This window comes from Nyctereutes procyonoides, unplaced genomic scaffold (assembly GCF_905146905.1).
Source record: "Nyctereutes procyonoides isolate TBG_1078 unplaced genomic scaffold, NYPRO_anot_genome, whole genome shotgun sequence".
Classification (NCBI taxonomy): Eukaryota; Metazoa; Chordata; class Mammalia; order Carnivora; family Canidae; genus Nyctereutes; species Nyctereutes procyonoides.
The window spans coordinates 26,879,067-26,902,088 of NW_026575125.1; the positions used below are offsets into that span (position 1 = coordinate 26,879,067).

The window sequence follows — 23,022 nt, forward strand, 5'->3', positions numbered from 1 at the left end:
ATTCATTTAAGTTTGTGAAAGTTACCACGATAAGCATTTTGTGGTTAATATACTATAAAATAAATGGCATTACCAATATAGAAATCTGATTTTTTTCATCAAGTTTATGTATATTTTTGACAGAAAATAATTAGATGCAAGCAAACAATAAACAGTATTTCCCCCCAGGGGAGATTCTCTTCCATTATATTCAATTTCCTCCTCAAATTAACTCATTTTTGGAGACAGCAAAATGGATTCAAATTTCTTATATTTCTGAATTTTTTTTTTCTGAAGGTGAGAGCAAAGTAGATTGAGTAAATTGACAGATGGTACTGATTTCGCACACCATTTATTTCTGGGCTTATGGCAAGTTCTACTGAAGTAATTCCTCTTAAGGAGTTTATATCAACGAGTGAATTTCCACTCAGCCTTTAAAACCCGACTCTGATACCCCCTCATCTAAGGAGCCTTGCTGGATCCCACTGGGCAGTTAACCACTTCATATTCTGCTAAGGCATATGCCTTGTGCATACTTCTCTTACTCAGTTTCCCTTCTCTTTTCCCAATGCACATGAGAGTTTCCTGACAACACAACTGAAGTTAACCCAAGTCTTACTCATCTCTGAATTATCAATGACTAGTCCAGGACCTGGCATATGGTAGACACCTAAAATGCAAGTACATTCCAGTATACTCCATGAGGTGGTATTAATACTGTCAAATAAATATTAGGGACAGTGAGTTTGACAATAAAGTTTAATAATAAAGTTAATTTTCAGAGATAATTTGTAAATAAAGAGTAACTTTGAAAAATACCACACACCCACAAAGAGGTGATGGAATCATGAGAGATCTTCTACCCACCAAAATAAGTATTTGCCTTATAAATGCAATCATTTTGACTGAGTTTCCTGAAAAGATCGCCCAAAGCTCTTCTCTCACTACGATTATGTAGTTATAGTGGTTTAGCTTCGTTTGTACATGTCCAGCTGGTGTTTTCTTAATTCTCTTCATCACTCTTTGTTGACTAAGTCTATCTGTGATCACATCTCTAACGATTTTGGGCAGAACCTTTCCAAACTGATTTTCATGAAATTCCCCAGGGGTTTGCAAAAAAATGTTCTTGGTGTTCATATTAGTGAAGGTAGTAATGTCTATTCTTGAAAAACTTCATGTGTGTCCACAGGCATGTAATTTAATTATATATAATGAAAATAACAATGCTAACTAAGCGGCAGGAAGGATCAAAGAGGTGTGCACAAGACTCGGTTCCCCAGTTGCTTTAATTACTCAACATTGTTAGCTGCCAAGTGAATCTTGACTGTTACAATTGTCTGATTGTTTTTGTCCTTACAACCTATATCCATTTTTGGAACATTGGTTAAAGACAGGACACATCAGTAACACTGATGTTGAAATAAAGTTACTGAAAAAGCTACAAATAATAATTCGGCATGTTTTCCTCAAGATGATCTTCAGTAGAAACTGATTTATAAATTGCCCCCATTTTACAGATGAGGAAATTGTGGCCTATGGTCTAAGTAATTTGTCTAGGGTCAGAAAGATTGCTGGTAAACAGCTGGAGAGGGATGTGAGCCTGGGATGTCTACCTATGCAGTCTTCCAAGTGGGATGGGAGGTTCTCAAAGCTGGCTGTGCATTTGAGTTACCTGAGCTTTTAAGAATTCTGATGCCCAGACACCACAGCCCATCAGTTAAATAAAAATCTCAGAATGGGTGCTGGGGAAGATGTAGCAGCCTCTTCTTCGAGCCACCCCTCTGCCTCCAAACTTCTCTGGGGCCAGCAGCCACCTGACTTGGGGCCTGGGGCCTGGGGCTCAGGCAATGACCATGGGCTCTGTGTCAAAGCAGCAGTTTACAAGTGGCTGCACCAAGGTGCCAGAGGAGGCAAGGGGAGATCGCTGCCCAGGGCAGCAGAAGAGCTACAGCTGCTATATAATGCTGCTGTCCGTAAGTGGTTCAAAGTGCGCATAGGGTTCAGCTTCCTGTCCTTGACTGCCTGCCCACACCTGGGTTGTGCTTGGAGGACATACTCTCCTCCCGTGGAGGTCTTTGTGCGCCAGAGCCAGCTGCACCTGGAGGGCTTCCAGAGCCTGAAGGAGGGTGAGGCAGTAGAATTCACTTATAAGAAGTCAGCTAAGCACCTATAATCTACCCGGGTCACTGGCCCTTCTGGGGTGTTTTGTATGGGGAGTGAGATGGCCCAAAGGGAAGAACAAGAAGTGCAGATCTCGGTGCGGGGGCGGGGAGGTGCTACAAGTGTGGAGGTCTAGATCACCACGCCAAGGAGTCCACATAGCCACCCCAGCCCAAAAAGTGCCACTTCTGCTGGAGCAGTAGCCATAGGGTGGCTTCAAGTCCACTGATGGCCCAGCAGATCCCCAGCTCACAGGGAAAGGCAGCCTACTTTGGGGAGGAGAAGGAAGAAGAGATCCATAGGCCTGCCCTGCTCCCGCAGGCCCAGAATTGAGCTACAGTGGGTGGGGGCTAGCCTTTGTGATCAGGAAGTTTTAAGGAAGAGGCATCAATCAGCAGAGTGGAGAAAGTGGGGACAGGGTGGGTAGGGGGCAGTTGGCTCTGCCGTGTGTCTCAGGCTGGGGTCCCCAGCATCACCCCATCTTTCCTCTTTGCAGGGTAGGGGGAAGGGGTAAGGCACATGAACTCCAAGCATGCTCTATCCAAATTGCTCCCGAGGTTTCTGGGGGCAATCCCTCCCTGCTGTGTGCTTTATCTGAATCTCTGCCCCCAGATCTCCAGCTTTTGAAAGTGGCCTGGACAGGGAAATTGTTTTCCTTTCAAAGAAGGAGATGTAATAATAATTTTTTCCCATGCCAGAGTGTAAAGATTTAAGCATGAGACCAGATTGATGTGCATGACCCACACACCAGCTACATTCTGTGGAAGGGAATCTCTCAGGGGTAAGGCAAGGTTCTTTTACATTTTGTCTCATAACCCACTCTTGGGATAGGGTGCTGAGGACTGTCCCAAGTAATGGGTTGTGACAGTAGGGACAGGGGTTGTTGGGGGAACAGCTGCAGACCTCATGCTCCTAAGCTCACTCCTACCCCATTCTGGGTGGATGGATTTTTATTTATTTACTCCCTTTGATAACCACACCTTGGGCCCCACCTTCTCCAGGATGCCAACTGCACTAGCTGTGTGCGAATGACACATCTTGTACATTTTAATTTTTTTCATTATATAAAATATTCCAGTTTTGTAAAGACAAAAAAAAAATCTCAGACTGAAATGGTGCCTGTTGCTCAAAATGTATCTTTCCAAGATATGCTTGAAAATGTCAACTGTTATCTCACAGTTTAGAAACAAACAAAAATCAAATTAGCTAAAGTTTAGGGGGCTGGGGAGTTGGCGAGAATACAAATATCCAGTCATAAAAGTAGAAGTTCTTTCTCTGACCTTACATAACAGTTACATTTCAGTCTACATTTTCATGTATATTTTGTCACTAAACCCAGCACGTAATTTAAAATATATTATTAATTTATACATTTTTCCTATTAGAGTTAAGAATCATTGTTAAAATGAAAAAAGCAAAACATTTGTCTTCATATAATGAATACTATTACAAAGTTCAGTAAATGAATGTTATGAAATCTTAAATAATACACTAATATAAGCTAAGATAGTTTGACTAAACAATATTTATGTTATCAATGTTTTATAAAAAATTATACTAAATAATTAAAATCACTTCATTATCTTACAGCATGCAAAAATGACTAAATGATTTTTTAATTTCTTGGGCATTTAGGTTACTACGGAAGAGGGCCAAAATTCAGGAAAGGTGAGTAAATTCAACATTAGACCAGGTTTTTTCCAGCTGCAGTTATTAGTAACATTTTGGATTAGATAATTCTTTGTTGTGGAGGGCTATCCTGTGCATTGTAGGATATTTAGCAACATACCTGGCCTCTACCCACTACACTTCAGCCGTGACCATTAAAAGTGCTACAGGGGTGCTTGGGTGGCTTAGACGGTTAAGCCTCTGATTTTGGCTCAGGTCAGGTCGTGATCTCAGTGTCCTGGGAGTGGGTCTTGCGTAGGGCTCTGTGCTTAGTGGGGGAGCCTGCTTCTCCCTTTCTCTCTCCTTCTACCCCTCTTCCTGCTTGTGCTTTCCATCTCTCAAATAAATAAATAAAATGTTTTTTTAAAAAAAGGTGCTTAAAAAAAAAAGTGCTTCCAGACATTGCCACATGCCTCCTGAAGGGCAAAACTGCCCCGCCCTTTAAGAATCACTGCAGTAGACAAACTAGCTCAGAGTTAAACCCTCTAACTAATGCAGCCTCAACAATTTAGACACAGCCCTTTTGACTTCTGACTCAGAAGAATCAAGTCCTCTGCATGTCTATAATACAGGTTTCATTAATACATATGTAAGTTATTCTGATGTGAGGCAATAGCCTGTGACTCTTTCTGAATCATCAGAAACTACTGTTTGGATACTTAATGTGTTTTATAAAACAGAATCCTAAAGATTTTGAAAATCAATCTTCCCTTTAAATCCTATGATAGTCTTGATAGTTTATTAACTGGGCATTTTAATGTAACCTGAAAATTTTCCAATAGATTTCTGATACATTTCCCAAACTAAACAAATTTTTGGAATACTCTCATCAGCTCTTCTTTGGTGGGATGTGCCATTTCTCCACTGCGTTGGAATTATTTATTTGTACCTTATCATGTAAGTTCTAGAGGTAGGATTTGGGTTGGATCAATTGCCATACTTCCCAGGGCATTCTACAGAGTCTTGCATTTAGTAGGTGATTATGTCCTTCAATGATTTACATTTTAGGAGAGATGAATTATTCAAATATCTGCCTGATTGTTAAAAGCTCACCTAGAATATTTAGATGCATGCTCATATAAGCTTGTTCCATAGGATTTTAAAACATGAATGCACTGAATTCCATAAGGAAAAAAAAAGCCTATCTAGTTGAGGGACCACAAACAGTTTCTACTTTTTTCTTTTCTCTCTCTCTCTCTCTCTCTCTCTCTCTCTCTCTCTCTTTTTACTTTCCAGAAACTGTTCTGGCTCATAAATAATCTTTATCCTCCTTCCCTGTATGCTCTGGATGAATTAAGTACCATTCTTTGTGAGCTGCGGAGGGATACAGATGGATGTCTTCCACATCTGTGATCCTATCCTAACAAGTACCGTCAAGTAGCAACTTCTCACCTTCTCTGTAGAGGTTGTCTTCAATTAAAAATACACTAGAAAGATTGTAACCATAGAAAAGACATTGAGTAGTATTTCAGCTAATTGGCAGTACATGCCTTCCAAAATTTCAGAGGTACCTCCATTTAATGACTCCCCTGAATGAGGTAATTGGCTGAAGTTTACTTTGCAGTTCTTAATATAAAGTTGGGCCCATCATTAGCAAGAACTCCTAAAAAACTGGGGTCAGTATGCATTTAAGTGAAGCACAAGAAAAAAGGTATTTCACTTTCAAAGGACCTATGCTGTACCTTCTTTTTTTTTTTTGAAGATTGCAACTCATCTATTTTATAACATAATGGCAATAATATTGCCTCTGAGTTAACTGTGTAATAATTCACTTTTGGTACTGCAATAATTGAGCAAACAGAAGCTGGTACTAGAGGCATTCCTTTCCTTTATTTATTGTAATATTTTCCCATAATTTAATGAGAAACATTTCAAGAGCAACATTTTTATCTTTCATGTTAAATTAATTTACAATGCTATGAGCTATAATAAAATGAGAGAAACCATCAGCAAAAAGCAAAAGTTAATAAAGACAGATATTCTCAAAGTTTCAAGGACTGGGAAAAACTCAGATCACAAGTGTTTTTGCTTTCCTCTTCTTCTTCTTCTTCTCGTTTGGCTTAGTTCAATTTGTCATAGTTTGTTCTCAATTATTTTGTACTTACTGCTAACATAACATAATATTGATAAAGTGGAAACGATGCATTACTAAAATGAAACATACATAATTAAAACCAGCTAAGAAACAACAAAAACTTTGCTGTGTATTTTAGTAAGCTACTCTAGATTTCCATAAAGAGGGCTTGGATGTAATTTAACTTTTACTGATATAAACCTACTTGGGAAAAATTTCAAGGAATGATGAATAAGGCATATGGAAAGTTCATGTTGTTGGAATAAAATTCTCTGTATAGCACATTATGAACACTCAAATTTTGATAGAAATCCACTTCAGTATATCTTTGGAAATTTCTATCCTGATGCTAAAAGCTGACCAAGGATTGAGAAGACCTCAGTTGTAGGATCTTTGTCAAGAGACTCAGACTCTCAGAAACCTCTGGGTTTCATCTTTATTGGGTAGGATGAGACTGAATCAAGAAGAAAGAGTTTTACCTGGAGTGATGGTGATGATGAGAGCTGGAGGATTCTGAGGCCACAGGCTAAGTGGGGATGAGCACTATGGTGTGTGGATCAGATATTTGCCATCAATAGACTCGATGATAGCAAAGGTCCTTACAAGTTTCAAAGATCTACGACTCAGTAAGAATGTTCATTACTTAGCAAGCAAGTAAGCACAGATCCCTCCACTGAGCATATGTCCATACATCTAATAACCTAGACTGGTCCTACTCAAAGCACGCTGTACACATCAGCAGCAGAATCACTGCCAGGGACCGAATGATCACCATGTCTGGGGATTGGACCAAGTACTCCCAGTGTTAACAAGCTCTCCAGGCAATTCTTACTTATGGTAAGAGAAACCTTGATACAGAGCACTGTGGAAAGAATAAAGAAGATGCATAATCTCTAGCCCTTTGCTTGAAGGATCTCTCTCTCTCTCTCTCTCTCTCTCTTATTTGGGAGAAAATAGATGTAAAATAACCTAGAGAAAAATATAGTTCATAAAAAAATACTATCTTCAAGTCAATCACTCATTCATTCGGCAAATATTGAGATCCTACTATATGGTAGGTACTGTGTAGATGCTGGGGATATACAGTTCTGCCTTTGCAGCACTTACAGTCGAGTGAAGGTGATAGATAATAACCAAGAAAACAAATATATAAATAAAATAATTTCAGTCAGTAGAAAATGCAATAAAAGAGATTATCAGGGTGCCATGAAAAATAATAACAGGGATGACACTGAGGGGTGGAGAGAAATATTTTTATTTAAAACCTCAAAGTTTCAATAAACTGTTAAGATTGGTTAATTGATAAATCGACAAATACCAGCTACATGCATGCTGTGAACTCAGCTAGGCACCTTAGGGAATGTAAGAATATGTCTTGGAGTTTATAATCAGTAGGAAAGACAAGATTTAATCACCAACTACAATCGCTATGGAGTCCACAGGAGTGGGATACTTTAGACTGGCTATTTGCTGAAACTCTCCCCTCACTGCTTCTTGATTAAAATACTCTTATGGTTTCCAATTCCTGGTTTTCTAATTCAGCTGTGCACAAAGAATTGACAAACAAGAGGACTCGACATTGGCTTCAAATCCATGTAGACTGTTCTATGGAAGAGGAATTTGAGATAGGCCTTGAGGAGTAGAAGAATGCATAAAGGTGAAGACAAATAGGAAAGGCATTTTAGGAATACTGCTATTTTTAGTATTGGGAATACTAAATAGCATACTAATAGAACACTAAAAATAGCAGTATTCCCAATACCTCCACATGACCATTTTATTTCTGATATCTGGTAGTGTCATGAAATGTGATCTATTAATATCATATAACATATCAGAAGGGTTTTGGTTCAGTCTGATAGAGGATACACTTGGTTCATGTTTTCTCTCATTCTTCCAACCAACTTTCATCATTCTGTTGGATTTAACTTTCCTTTCAAGGGCTAAGAGGGACTCCAACAAGTGTGGAGGCAAAACTTCCCAAGAAAAGATGAGATGATATTGACATATTGACAGTCATAAGCACTATACAAGTGGCTGTTGCACACAAGAAATCATTAAAGTAAAATGAGAGATACTGGCCTAGTCAAATGTGTACATATGTCATTTAATATTAGACTTTTTGGTAGAACTACTCAGTTGATTTTGAATTGCTTGCTTTGAAGAGCCCAGGGCTTTACTGATCCCACACCCTCCTAGTTAAACAGGAAATACAATTTATAAAAACATTTAATGATTTTCTTTAACAACTGCCAAATGAAACTGAAAATAATACAGTGGAATAAGGAAAATGTCTCTGTACCAATGTCACAGCATAGTATTACTATTAAGGAAATTACATCTCAGGAACTAGGAATCATATGCAGGTGCTCAGAAATTACACTTTCCCTAGTGTGAAATGTAGCTACAAAGTATCTGCAACCAGTGAACTCTATGAAAAGAAAACTATTATCACTCAGGGGAAAAAAGAATTCCTTTTAAAAATAGGATTTAACTGTCAATAAAGTTTTTTATAATAAATTCATATAAAGTTCAACATGAAAGGAATGTAAAAAGCAGATGTTATGCAAGAGAGAAAATCACAGGATATTTTTATTGCTATAGTCTTTCACTGACTTTGGTCTCAGTTTTGTAGAGGCTTTTGACTTTTAACAAAATAAGAAATTAAAGAGGTTCTTAAAAGAAGAGATTTGTAGAATGTATAGAAATATTTTCTTGAATTATAAAACCTGATCATCAGATACACTTAGAAAAGGATTAAGAAAGTTGAGAGATAAACATAGATTCTACAAATGCTGTAATTTTAATTTTCTCTGTTTTCTAATTATTAAAAAGTTCCATTTAAGGTCTTAAATTTGCCAGACTAATCCAAATTTACTAGTGAGATGCATCCTTGAATTCTCCTTAATCTGTTTAGTTACTTGAAATGTTTAATACTTTGTAATCAAGAGAAACCTAGAGTCTCAAAGGCATAATATTCCCTTCCCAAATTGATTTAACTTTACGTTATTTAATTGGAACTCTGAAGAATTAGAAGTTCATTCTATTACCTTGGCATCCTTCATAGCACCTGGCACAGTATTAAGTACATATTAGATACTCAATAAATATTTTTTGAAGGACTGAATATTGCTTAAGAAGGAAATACAAGGAATTATTTAGATACAAGATATTTAAACCCCTAAGCCAAACTTATTTCTTGTTTATTTATAGGCATGGCATAAACTATGGTTCTGATGAAAACCTATTTTAGTTTTGTTTGATTCATTCAACAAACTATTATTGTGTATACATTGCTTTGACACTATGAAATGAGAGGGGTATTTAAAAAATAACAGAGATATTCAGGAAGCCCTGGTTTTTTTTGTTTGTTTGTTTCTTAAATTCCACGAGTGAAATCATAGGGTATTTGTCTTTATCTGACCGACTGATTTTGCTTAGCATTATACTCTCTAGCTTCATCTGTGTCATTGCAAATGGTAATATATGATATATATTGATATATATATGATATATATATATATATATATATATATATATATATAAATGGATAAACACTTGGGTTGCTTCCATAATTTAGCTATTGTAAATAATGGTACTATAATAAACAGGGGTGCATGTCTCTCTTTGAATTATTGTTTCTGTATTTTTTTGGGTAAATACCCAGTAGTGTGATTACTGGATCATAGGGTAGTTCTCCTTTTAATTTTTTGAGGAAACTTCATATTGTTTTCCATACTGTTATAGTGGCTATACCAGTTTGTATTCCCACCAACAGTACACAGGGGTTCCTTTTTCTCTGCATCCTTATCAACACTTGTTCTTTCTTATGTTGTTGATTTTAGCCATTCTGACAGGTGTGAGGTGATATCTCATTGTGGTTTTGATTTGCATTACCCTGATGATCAGTGACCTTAAGCATCTTTTCATGTGTCTGTTGGCCATCTGGATGTCTTCTTTGGAGAAATGTCTGTCCATGTCTTCTGCCCATTTTTAATCAGATTATTTGATTTTTGGATGTTAAGTTATATGAGTTCTTTATATATTTTAGACACTAAGCCTTTACCTGATATGTCATTTGCAAAGTTCTTCTCCCATTCAGTAGGCTGCCTTTTAGTGAGACTAATATAACACTGTATGTTCACTATACTGGAATTTAAAAAAAAAAGAAACATTCAAGAAGCTTAAAGTTTAGGAGTGAGTTATTTTGCAGGGATTTGATTCTGATTTTAACTTAAGGACAATGATCTCTGTTCAGTGCAATACTGAAAATACTATGGGTTCATAATAAACAATTTCTGCAGGATCTTATTAACTCATTAGTATGTCTCATGTAGTGTATTTCTTAATATTTCACAGTCAAATATGGTCATTTTTTTCCTGTACTACAGTGTAAGTCCTTGAAATGGGGTTTATTCTCTGTTTTGCAAACTAGCACAGTAACGAACTAGCAGACAGTGGGTACTCCATTGATAGATGAATATTAATATATTAATGAATATAAATAGAAATTACAGCAGGGGAGGTACATTTCTGAACCAATTCAGGAGAGCTAAATATTCAAAAAAGAGTATTATTAGGTCACTGAGATGATTAATAAAATAGATCTCCTACTACATTTCTCTGGATTTTTTTTTGTATCATACGGAAAAAAATGCATGAAACCATATGTGTCAGCCATGTTCTCTAGGTTCACTTCCTCCCCTTCCTCCACTGTGCAAGGGGCTGACTTGTAGGATTACCTCCGTGGGCTCCTATGCCTTTTAGTTTTCTGGTTGGGTTTGACTAACAGAGAGAACTAGGAAGAGATTGAGGTCAGAATATTGATTGCTTTGGTCTCCTTCCCTGGCTGTCAGTTGAAGCCTCAGTTTTAGCCCTGAAAAGAAGGTCACTGTTCCACCAAGGCAGTAAGATCTACATGATCTCTCTTTCTCTTCATTTTTAGAAACCTCTCCTCCTCCATCTTTTCAGGCCTAGGAGAAATGACAGCTCTGCAGCTGCTAGCCTGGGGGCCATGTGCTACCTTCCATGACTTTCCCATGCTCTGCCCACTCCTCTGTATGTGGCAAGTGTAGATCAACACTCAAATCACCCTAATTCTAATGTGCCATCTGTTTCCTGTTGGGGCCCTGGCTGAGACACAAACACAAAGGGGCAGCAAATGAGACCATGTAATAGGACAAGGATTCAACCTTCCACGCAGTTACTGTAGTACTTGGGTCAATGGATGGGGAGATGGTTAGTAAACTCTAAGTATCATACAGAGGTTGGTTATCATTAGTCAGCATGAAATATGGACATTTAAGATTGTGTTTATACTGATTTCCCACCACAGAACCAGCTGACATGGCCTAACTTGACAACTGGATTGATGTGGCTGTGCTGTATCATCTGTATAATAATTACGCTGTAAATAAATGTTTAATGCATTTAACGATATACGACATTGATGCATAGGTAATTACACTCAGTTATCAGACTCAGACAGTGTTCATATGGCTGATCCTAGATGTAGCCTCCATATTCCATTATCCACCTGTCCAAGATCACTGGTCACCTCTAGGTTTCCCTAGTCTGGAGTTGATTAGGAAGAGTTCAACTCTGTAAAGGGACAGGGAACATGACTTCATTCTGAATGAGCAATGTAAAATTAGCCCTGCAATTACCATTTCTAGTTGGGGGTGAGCTACAGCTACGAATTTTCTTCGGTGTCTTTTCAAACTTAGGAGAGCTTTGTAAGCAATTCCCTGTAAGAGACTTTTATCAAAATCACCTCACAATGTGCTCTACAAATAAGTATTTTTAGAGCAAAAAGGAAAAAAAAGAGATGATATTAAATATATTTGCTCAAATACCATTCTTAATATTATATTTTGGAAGTGACACCTATGCCACAAACATATCTTGGGAAGCAATTACCCACCTGATTTGGATAAAAATATTATCAATTTCTTTCTGTTGAGACTGGTAGTGCTTCATAAACCGAAAAAAAGCATCAAAGCAGTGTGGAATGATGCTTTTGGGGCTCTTTCTCCCATGAAAATCTTCAATTTAGGTGTCAATGGGTACAAACTGACTTATTTTAATATACTTCAGGTCCATATATAAAGAAAAATTCTATACTATTTTATAGGAATGGATTGTTTTGCCTTAGATGAAGTTTACACATCAGCTTTTTAACATTACTGTTGCTTGTTTCACTTTTGATGTCTTTTAACAACAATGCCCTGCCAAGCACTTACCACTACTGCATCAAGAAAGATTTCATGCCTTGACCTTCACATTCATGACCTATAATTCAATGTGCTTCCATGATCTCTATCATTTGCAGATATCATCCTTCTCAGGGAGATGCTGACCAGTGCTTTGTTTATTTGTTTCTGTTTTGTTTGAGGTCAATTCACTGGTTGCATTTTTCTAGGTTTTTTTTTTTTAAGGTACCTTTGAAGCTTCTATCATTTCTGCTCACCAAAGGAAGTAATTTTCTTCACATGCTTGTATTGGTCAAAAAGAGTACTTATATAATTTTTCTTTTCTTAACCAGACATACAGGTTAGAAAAATTATGACTATCATGGCCCTTGAATTTTGGGTGTTCTTTTCAAATTTAGGTCAAAAGCCAACATTAATAGTCAGATGGAATGGCTGTCAGAAAGAAGAGCTGCCAAGCAGATAATAAGTTTAGAACTCTTTTTTTTTTTTTTATAAATTAATTTTTATTGGTGTTCAATTTACCAACATACAGAATAACACCCAGTGCTCATCCCGTCAAGTGTCCCCCTCCGTGCCCGTCACCCATTCACCCCCACCCCCCGCCCTCCTCCCCTTCCACCACCCCTAGTTCGTTTCCCAGAGTTAGGAGTCTTTATGTTCTGTGTCCCTTTCTGATATCTCCCACACATTTCTTCTCCCTTCCCTTATATTCCCCTTCACTATTATTCATATTCCCCAAATGAGTGAGAACATACACTGTTTGTCCCTCGGTGCCCATCGAAAGATGAATGGATAAAGAAGATGTGGTTTATGTATACAATGGAATATTACTCAGCCATTAGAAACAACAAATACCCACCATTTGCTTCAACGTGGATGGAACTGGAGGGTATTATGCTGAGTGAAGTTTAGAACTCTTAATTGAAAATTAACACATCGGCATTTGTATTCCTAAATTGAAGAAAATGGCTGTTTGGCTACCACTATAATGAGATGCTGCATATTTCACATGCTGAATCCTGAAGAAGGAACCATTCGTTCCTGCCTGATGGATGTTTCTAGGCTTCAGTATAACTTGAAAGACTGGGCTAGGAAATTCAGGCAGAGTTAGAGGGATCTTGCTTTCTTTTCTATGGGTTTTAAGGTCCATAAATATTAACCAGCCTTCCCACTTGACTAACTTGTTGAGTTTGTCTCCAATTGACTAACAGCAAATTGTACTATTGGCCTCAATTCTTCCACATCCCTAGTCAAATCATACATACACACCCCTGCCTTCACCTTATGTAGTTGGAAAGCATTTCTCTATTCCTTGACTTTGGGCTTGGCCGTGTGATATGCTTTAGCCAGTGGAATAGAAGCAAATGGGCTAAGAGCAGAGATTTGAAGGCTTAGTCTCAGAATAAGATGGGGCAGACTCAAACCAGATCTGCAACCCAAAGATAAGCAGAGCCAAGCCCCACCTAGCCAATACTGGTCAAACCCCACAGAACTGCAGACCCATCACTAAATATGTAGGTGTTGTTATTAGCCATAGTTTTTTGGTTGCTATGTACCAAAATGAACTGATACATACTATAAATAAAAATGTGGCTTATAGGCATTACAACCCAGGAAAATTCTGCTGACTTGATATTCATCAAGTAAAAGAAGAAAAGACCAAATGATTCAAAATTATCAAATTCTTATAAAGTTCATACTCACTCCTGGTACCAATATTAGGTATCAACAATTGGTCAAAGTCCAGGAATAGAAATAAAAATGCAAAATACTAGTCAAGTTTAACTCACTAGGTTGCATTTCTAGGTTTTCAAGGAGACAGTTCTAGATTGCAATATTTGAAAGAAGCCTGCTGTGATATGGTAATGACTATGAATCCTGTGGTCTTTGGAATACCTCCAAAATGCTTAACTCAAGTTTAAAACAAAACTGGATACTCAAATAAACGTTCTTGTACAGAGATGGAATAAGTCCTCTTATCTAGAAAGGGCCAAGGAAGTGATAAGGTGTCTTTTGGCATTTCTATCAGTTATGTTTTTCAAGTGTGGTGAAACTGGCTGTCTCCTATTGTTTTGTCATCTACAGGTTCCTTTTTTACATAGGATTACTGCTAATGGGTGAAAGGTACATTTCACCTCCAATCGCCATAACTAATGTGAAGAGAATTTAAAAGTTTTTGCAGATAGAGTTCCAATTCCATGTGCCTCTCCGACTGTTTCCTCTGCTTCTAAAGTAGTCTCTGACTTTAAATGACAGCTTCCTAGCAGAAATATGGGAAGGGTCTAGGAGATCAAGTGAGGAATCTATAAGGTAATTTCTTGAAACAAAGTATTATGTTTTGGTGAGGTGATGTATATGAATATTAACTTGATTGTAGTGATGGTTTCAGGGTATATATACATATGCTAACCTTATCAAATTGTATACTTTAAATATTGTGTTTATCATATGTTGATTTTACCTCAATAAAGGTACTAATAAATATTAAATGCCTGGAAAGAAATCAGACTAAAGATGTACAAAGCCCCTACACATACAAATCTAATGTGTTGTCATGGGACATTTAGGCAGACCTAAATAAATGAAGGATGTACCACAGTCCTAGAATGGACAACTCGATATTGTAAAGTTGTAGAATGATGTGCTTTAAAATGGGTATCTTATGGACTTAACTGTCCTCATTTGATAAGGTGATTTAATGATTTCTAAAATTTCACTTTCAGTCCTGTAATTCTATGATCTATTGATATTATATTTCCAAGCTTCAAGAAAAAGCACATATAATTAATGTTCAAAACAAAACCAAATGACGGGCAGCTATCATCATATTTATGCCCAAGTCAGGAGTGCAAGAATTTTTCTCCTTGTCCAGGGAGTTGTTTCAATAGGATGGAAGATGTATATTCTATACAGTCTTACAATCAAACTGTTCCTCAGCATATTTTCCCTTTAAGTACCAATTGGGTATGTGAATTTTAAATACTAAAGATTAAAAAAAGAATTGGTATGCATTTATTTTTTTCTTTGAAGTTCAACACTTAAAGAGCTCACCAGTTGTAACTTTGACCAGTGACAAATAATGCAATTAAAAAGGCCATACAGGAAAAACAATCAAGTTCAGAAACCAAGGCCCACTAGGCACCATCACTTCTGGTTCTTGTCAGACTCTGGTGGCTATAGGTAGGGTAATGTATAGTCGTTAATAAAAGTTTCACTTTAGGGACTTTCCAAGAGGTTACTTCTAAGGGAGGCATTTATATGAGAAGCCTAAAACTGCTTTTTATAATTGCTTCAGTTATTTTGGGTATATATTAATATTAAGGTTAGTTAAAATAGTAAAGCAGAGTGCTTTGTTTAGACTATATTTAATAAGTCTGATTCAGAAATGAGTAAAAGTACAAACCTTGGTAGCCCAAACCAAGGAAATGATAAGGATAACCTCAGCCAAAGGGTCTTAGGCCCTTTTGTGCAGGTTTGGAAAAGTTTAAACTTGAATAGCAGCTTGTAACCCTTGGGGAGAGATGGCTGACCAGACCTTGATTCTTTCTTTCTTTTTAAATATTTTATTTATTTATCATGAGAGATGCACAGAGAGAGGCAGAGACACAGGCAGAGGGAGAGGCAGGGTCCCTGTGAGGAGCCCAATATGGGACTCGATCCCAGGACCCCAGGATCAGGCCCTGAGCCAAAGGCGGACACTTAACCACTGAGATACTCAGGTGTCCGGACCTTGACTCTTTCTCTGACCATGCCCTGCTAGGCCTATATCCTTCAGTAAAGCATGGTCTTCATAAGAATCACTAAAGTTGTCATATATACTCCCCATCATTTCCATTAATTTGAGATTTTAGCAAGCTCAAATTACCATCCACACTTAAATACACACATTGAATTCAAAGAACATGAAATGTACCAATAACCTAAGAAAAACTATTGTTAGACTCCCAAAATAAATGGTAACACAATGATGCCTAAATCACATTTTTTTAATTTGAAAATTCATATCTTAATTGATTTTTACAAGGAGATGTTTTTTTTTTCTAGACACACAAAAAAGTAGAATACTAAGTTCAATTTTAAGTTTTTAGATATGGATGGATAATATTTTGTGAGATTGAAAAATAGAATCATTTGCTAGGTTTTCCCAATAGCCTAGTACATGAAAATATCTGTATTTCTTGCTCTAAATTAATCATTTTTTTAAAAAAAGATTTTACTTATTTGAGAGAGAGAGAGAGAGAGAGAAAGAGAGAGAGAGAGAGAAAGAGAGAATGTGAGAACAAGCACAAGCAAGGGAGAGGGATAGAAGGAGAAGCAGGGAGCCTGAAGAGGGGCTCAATCCCAGGACCAAGGGATCATGACCTGAGCCCAAGTCAGACGCTTAACTGACTGAGCCACTCAGGGATCCCTCTAAATGAGTCATTTAAAAATATATCTGCATTGGATGGGTCACTTGAGATCATGAATTGAGCAATGAATATGGTAATCCCAGGCATAGGTAATTTAAGTACCCTAATATTATTTAGAAAATACATACCATAGGTTAGTCTTAACTTTACACCATAGATAAGAAACAAATCCTTAGAAACAGATTAGGTATTTTACTTATTTTACCAGCTGAATGGAGCAGCAAAAAATGGATGTTGATGATGTGGTTTTAAAAGAAAAAACTTCAAAAAACAAAATTTTAAATCCTATGCATTAAACAAAACAAAAAACAATGTAGCATGGTTTAAGGAACATAATAATACTTAAATTAAGAACTCTCAAAACACAATTTTGTGAATGACACAGGTTTGTAAGTTGATCTTACTAATTAAGTTTCTGTCATAGTTTTGGTTACATCACAAAGAAATAAATAACACACAATGCAGACTGATTATTATTGAGTTAGCTCAGAGGACTTCTATTGTTAAAATACTTATAAAACACAACATGGTTGCTTTAGTTATAAAAATAAAATCATATGTATATACTACCTAAGATGAAAAGACCAAACAATGGTGAATATATTTTTCTTCATAGGATCATCAAACTAAACCTAGAGCTTTCACTTATTTTTGCTAAATTTTCTCCTTAACGATCCAAGAATTTAGCTTTTTATTTTCTCACCAAATGACAAGTATATATTGATTGGCAGTATTCTGAAATTAGTGTTTCAGAATATTTCCAAAACTATTCTGTGCAACTAAACTACATTTTGACTTATTTGTATCAATTATTTGCTTGCAAGTTGTGGCTAAGGTGGGAAAACACTTCCTTCCATTTTAAATTGCAATCTCCCAGGTCTGATGTTTTCCTTTTTCATGGGGCCCAAAATGTTTTTAAGACCTCTGGTATATCATCTCTAGAAGAGAGCATCCACAAATGAATTCTGATCAACAGATTGCATACATTTCCCAATCAGCTGTGCAGACTGAGCATTTTCACGACTCCAGTCATTTTATAAAGATGATTCAGAATTAATCAGTCCCACTGCCACTTTTATTATTTATATATTCACAGTATTGACAGATTTCATTTTCTTCCCACTCTCTACTCCTCTTCTACAGGAATAACACTCACGACATGGAACATGGAGCAGCAAGAGATATCAGCTGACCTTCCTTCTTTAAGTAAGGCATTACTCAGCTAATTCTGAGAACCCACCAAAGATAATGTGGAATATACAGATCCACGTCAAACATCCTTTCATTTCCTCTGGTGCTTCCTCTAGAATATGAAGTCCGCTTATTCTTTAGACCACAATATAGGTATGTGAATAATAGAGTAATACCTACTACTGGAATAAGACAGAAATAGTTATGGCTGCAGCTGCTATAAATATCGGAACAAAATTCCCCTAGGAAAAATGACGTCAGGAAGACTTGCAGGGGACCAATCACACAGAATTTTGAATAATCACACTTGTTGTGACATTTAAGAAGGCATTGCATCTTCTCTCAGGATTACTAAAAATTACAATTGTACCTAAAGTCACCCAGTAACAGTTTATGCCACTAATTCATTTTTAAAGATAGATTAACAGGGATCTTTTCAAATGTCTCTTCGAATTGATTAGACAATGTCTCTGGAAAGCCTCAAATTTGATTTGGCCAAAATGGCAGAGGAAATTAATGTTATTCTCTTGTGCCATTTCCCTAAATTCAGAAAGGTAAAGAAACACCAATTTTCAAAACCAGACATGTCTAATAATAAATGAAGTCTGAATATATAAAAAGATTGTTGTCAAGACAAATCCATTGCCTGGTTGTCTTCAGCTGACATCTATTTTTAAATAGAAAGTATGACTTAGATTCAGGAACTAAACATGAAGAAATACTGAATAATCCATTTATTCAAAAGGCATGCAAAAGGTATTATTTCAAAAATCTCTTTTCACAATATCTTGTTTTGAATACTATAGCTTTTAAACATTTAATAGATCTATGGGTCTAGTGTTAATGATTATGCCAACAAGATGGTAACATAATAAATCCATGTCAATTTTAGAAGTATTTCTAATATTACATAACAAATTGGAAAGGAATTTCACATATAATTATCTCTATGAAGACAAACCACAAGGGTAATTAACACAACTACAATTCCGTATCACCACAATGGTTAAACCAGATGGTAATGTTCATTATTTTTATCTCTCTCGCAAAACCAAATATCACTCACTCTCTCCTGGGAATGCATGAAGTATTAAAATGAAGCATATTATTATGCAATACTTTGATGTAAGGAGTTTTTTTTTTTAACTTAGTACAGACATGTGTGTATCCCCCTAAGGTTGGCAGTGTTTCCAATCATAACCAATGTTACTTGTAAATAAACAGAAATAAACTGTGTACCTATGATATATAAACTAATATAATGACATCACCAGATAAGGGAAGATCCAGTTTTTAAAAAAATTATATTTAACAGTGAACCATTAAATTTAAAACACAGACTTTATATTTTGATCACCAAGATGGCCGATATTATTAGTTTTCAACAGATATTCAGGAAAAACAACAGTTTATTTGCTGTTTCAATTAGCTACTGTCACAGTAATGCTGAATGGTGCATATGGTTTCAAACCACAGCCATCTTTTCTCCTGGATATCCATGGCTTGTGCAGCCCTGCCATTCATCCTTCTGAGATGAGCTGCCTAGATGGTGCATGTTCTTCTTGTACGTGTAGTAGAGGCACAAAAGGAAAATGCAAGGTCTCTTAAGGCCTAGGCTTCAAACTAGCACACCATCATTTCCGCTCACCTATTTTTTGCTAAAGCAAATCACATGGCTAAGACCTAAGGCCAGGGGTTGGAAGGCACACTCCATCCATAGGGAGGCAATCTTGAAGTTGTGGCTGTAGAATGGGAGGAAGAACTAGAGTAACCATTCAGCCTACTACAACTATAGAAGAGTTTCTTTAAAGCAGATAATATATTGTAGAACACAAGAATGCTGTGTACTTATTTATATCTCTGACTTACTTCTTTAGAGTGTAAATGTTGCTGTGCATTTTCCTGTGCTTGTTGACTGCTCTGTATTATTATTATTAATTTCATTAATGATTAACCTGCTCCTAGATTTAAGAAATAAATCATCATCTTCTTCTTCATCTTTTTTAGTTTTTTTGTATAAAGATTCAAACGCATCTTTCATTTGGAGCAATTCTCTAGCAGTGTTCTGTGAGTACAGACAGATCGATGCAATTTCTAGTGCAGGGAGTGGAGCATGCAATTTGAGTCACAAGTCCTGTCTTACCTAACTCTGGAGTTATCTTTTGAAGAGAATATATTATATGGGAATAATAATACAACACTGCCCTTAAGGATTTTGGGTAAATTTATTTTCTTTTCCAACATGATATAAGATAAAGTATCTCACATCATGAGAATTAGTCACTTCCTTGAGAAGGCCTGCAGCAAAGGGACTTCTCAATCAGATACACCACACAGGCAAAATACTCTCTCATCACCATGTGTGCACATGCGCATACTTGTTCTATCTTTCCCCTTAGAATTCCAATTTTTTAAATCTTGTCTTACGAATTCTTGTTTTTCTGGTGGTGTTCCATTTTTGTAAACAGAAAAGTAGAAGAATGTGTTTGAAAATCTGCTCCGAGAACGGATTTCAATTTGGCTTCTCCATTAGAGTACTAATTTGCTTTCTATGTGCAATTCTGGCGTGATCACTGTTGCATATATTATTGGATTTCAACTCCTGTGCCTCTACCTAAACTCATTTTGAGATTCTCACAGGGCAGGTCAATTGCCTGAGTTTTACTGAGCCTAAATTCTGCCACAACTTGTCTCAGACTTCTTGGTATCACATTTGGTGAAAGCAGCAGCAGAACTTTCTACCATATTTCTTTTTCCTTTGTTTTATTAGGCCTTTCTCCTGTGGCCTGGTGGATTTTATAAAAAGAGGAAAGGGTGTGGTTTGTATATTTCTCTTGCTTGTTCTCTCTCTCTCTGGTAGATCAATTAATTATTTTCAATTTTAATCACCTTCGTAACACCAAATATTTTATATGCAAAAAAGTAGATTCGAGGAACAAAGCTCAAATAAGCAAAACAACAAAAACCTGTTCAAAATAAAGTTTTCTTCTTGAATTAACCAAGAATGACAAACTTTATTTTTTAAGCCCATTTACAAAAGGAGAACAAACATAAAGTTACAGGTGTAAAACTATTTATTCAAGACAAATGTGGTTAGGACCTTACTGATTGGTTAATAAAATATAGCTGAAGGGTTTATGCGCCTTTCTAAGAATACTTAGATATTTCATTCATCATCAAGTGTATATGACAACTATCAGACTTTTTCACTGTTTCTCTTTTATATAGTCCCAGACAGAATCTATTTCAGTACTGTAAGCACGCGCGCATACACACACACACACACACACACACACACACACACACACACACACATCCTGAAACAAAGCAAGACTCTTTTTCCTTTTCTCAATGGTATTTTTGAGAATTGATTATTACCCAGGTCTTGTTTAACAAATGCATTTCTACAAAAGAGAGAAGATTCCTTAAATCAAGGCTGAGACATGATTATCAAAAATCTAGTAAATAATACCATTGGTTTAAGGTATAGAAATCAACCTGAGAAAAGAAGCTCTCCTAATACTGTAATTTGGTCATGTTGGGCTAAGTTATAATTTAATGTCATGAGCCATTAGATCATAACATTATATTAATGATCATGGCTCACATGGAGGCATGGGCAGTTTTATATAATATGCAAAGGGAAAAGGAAAGAAAATGGTAATGTAAATCTTCTTCGGTACCATCTGGCTTATCCTTTTCCCCAAGCCTCTCCAAAACAGTGGGAGGAATAAACAATACTATTCCTGACTGGCTAGGCACATTGAAGATGAAGATATCAAATGAAAAATTCTCCAACACAAACAGAAAGTCTAGTATTTTCTTCATTTCCTTCTCCTGCATAAGCACAGAGAATCTACCCTGCAGAATCAAAATTTGTCAAATTTCAGAGCCTGAAATGGCCTTAAGCAAGCATCTGGTCCAGTGGTTCTCAAATTTAAATGTGCACAAGAACCACCTGGGGGCCCTTTAAATATGCAGATTCCCTGGCTCATCCCTGGAGAGCCAGCTTCTTAAACTGCATTTTAAATAAACTTTCCAAGTAAAGATGGTGCAGGTTGTTTGTGAACTTGGAGAAACATTTCTTTTATTTAGCTTCATCATTTGCCATAAGATAAACATTAGATTATGCCACTAGTTTCCCCAAGATCACACAAGTTGGTGGTCAAGATCAGAAACTCCATCTCTTGACCTGTAAAATAAGACCCACTGTACTTTCTGATAATGTATTACTTCTATAAAGAGTCCCTCAACAATCTGTTAGGTCAATTTTTTTCTTTTTCTATGGTGACGAAACATACATAAAATTCCCTGTTTTAACAATGTTTAAATGTCCAATGCAGTGGCATTAAGTATATTTACACTGCTGTAAAGCCATCATCACCATCTATCTCCAGAATGTTTTCATCTTTTCAAACTGAAACTCTGTACCCATTAAACAGTGTCACAAATTCCCTCAACCCCCCTCCCCTACCTGCTGTAACCACTATTTGACTGTCTCTACAAATTTGTTATATATACTTATTCCAGGTACCTCATAAGTAGAATGAAACAATTTTGATCTTTTTGTGCTTGCTTATTCCATTTAGCAGAATGCCTTCAAGATCTATCCATATTAGCTCATGCTGTGATTTGCTGAATCCTTTGAAGTGCTTGCTCCTGACAGTGTTCTGGCTCTTTAAGAAATGAGGTCCTATCATTTGTCCAGCTTCAACAGGGGCTGCTAAATGAAAGAAAGAATTCAGGAAGGGCAGTCCTCAGTGAGTGAAATAGATAGGGCCTGGAGGCAGGCACATAGACATGAAATGCATTTTCTGCCTAGTTGAAAGTCACTTGAAAACAAAAAAGAAATGTGAAATGAGAGAGACGGACAGAGACAGACACATTAAAAGAATGATAGGAGAGATGGATTGAACAGAGAAACTAAGACCTCCTTAGGGCTACCTTGTGCCCAGATTAGCGAGGAGAACTGTACAGATGAGATTATTAACAGATACATTCTGAAAATTAATTGGTACACACTGGTGTCCCTGAGACCTGAGACTATTAATGTACCTTGGGGCAAAGAGCAGAGAAAGCAAACAGGGAAGTAAAAATGTAGGCATCTACACTGCTATTTGAAAAATACTTCATGGTACTTAAGATTTATTTTTATTTTATATAGTTACTCCCATGAGTATTTTACAGCTTTTAAGTTAGAAGGGAAGTTATTTGATATATGTTCTGTTGTAGGAGAGGGGAAAAGCTTAACATTTTTAAACATCAGTACACTGGTATATATCCAATTTTCTACCCTGGGGCAAAGCCCAGATGATGCTTCAAGAGAAGG

At 36.6% G+C, this 23,022-nt stretch overlaps 1 protein-coding gene and 1 pseudogene across 6 annotated transcripts in view; one reads left to right on the plus strand and one right to left on the minus strand.

Annotated features, from left to right (window-relative positions):
• Positions 1–23,022, minus strand: part of DMD (dystrophin) — a 2,039,779-nt gene that overhangs the window by 446,515 nt on the left and 1,570,242 nt on the right. The gene's annotated exons all lie outside the window — the stretch shown is intronic.
• LOC129518784 (protein lin-28 homolog A-like) lies at positions 1,833–2,472 on the plus strand (annotated as a pseudogene).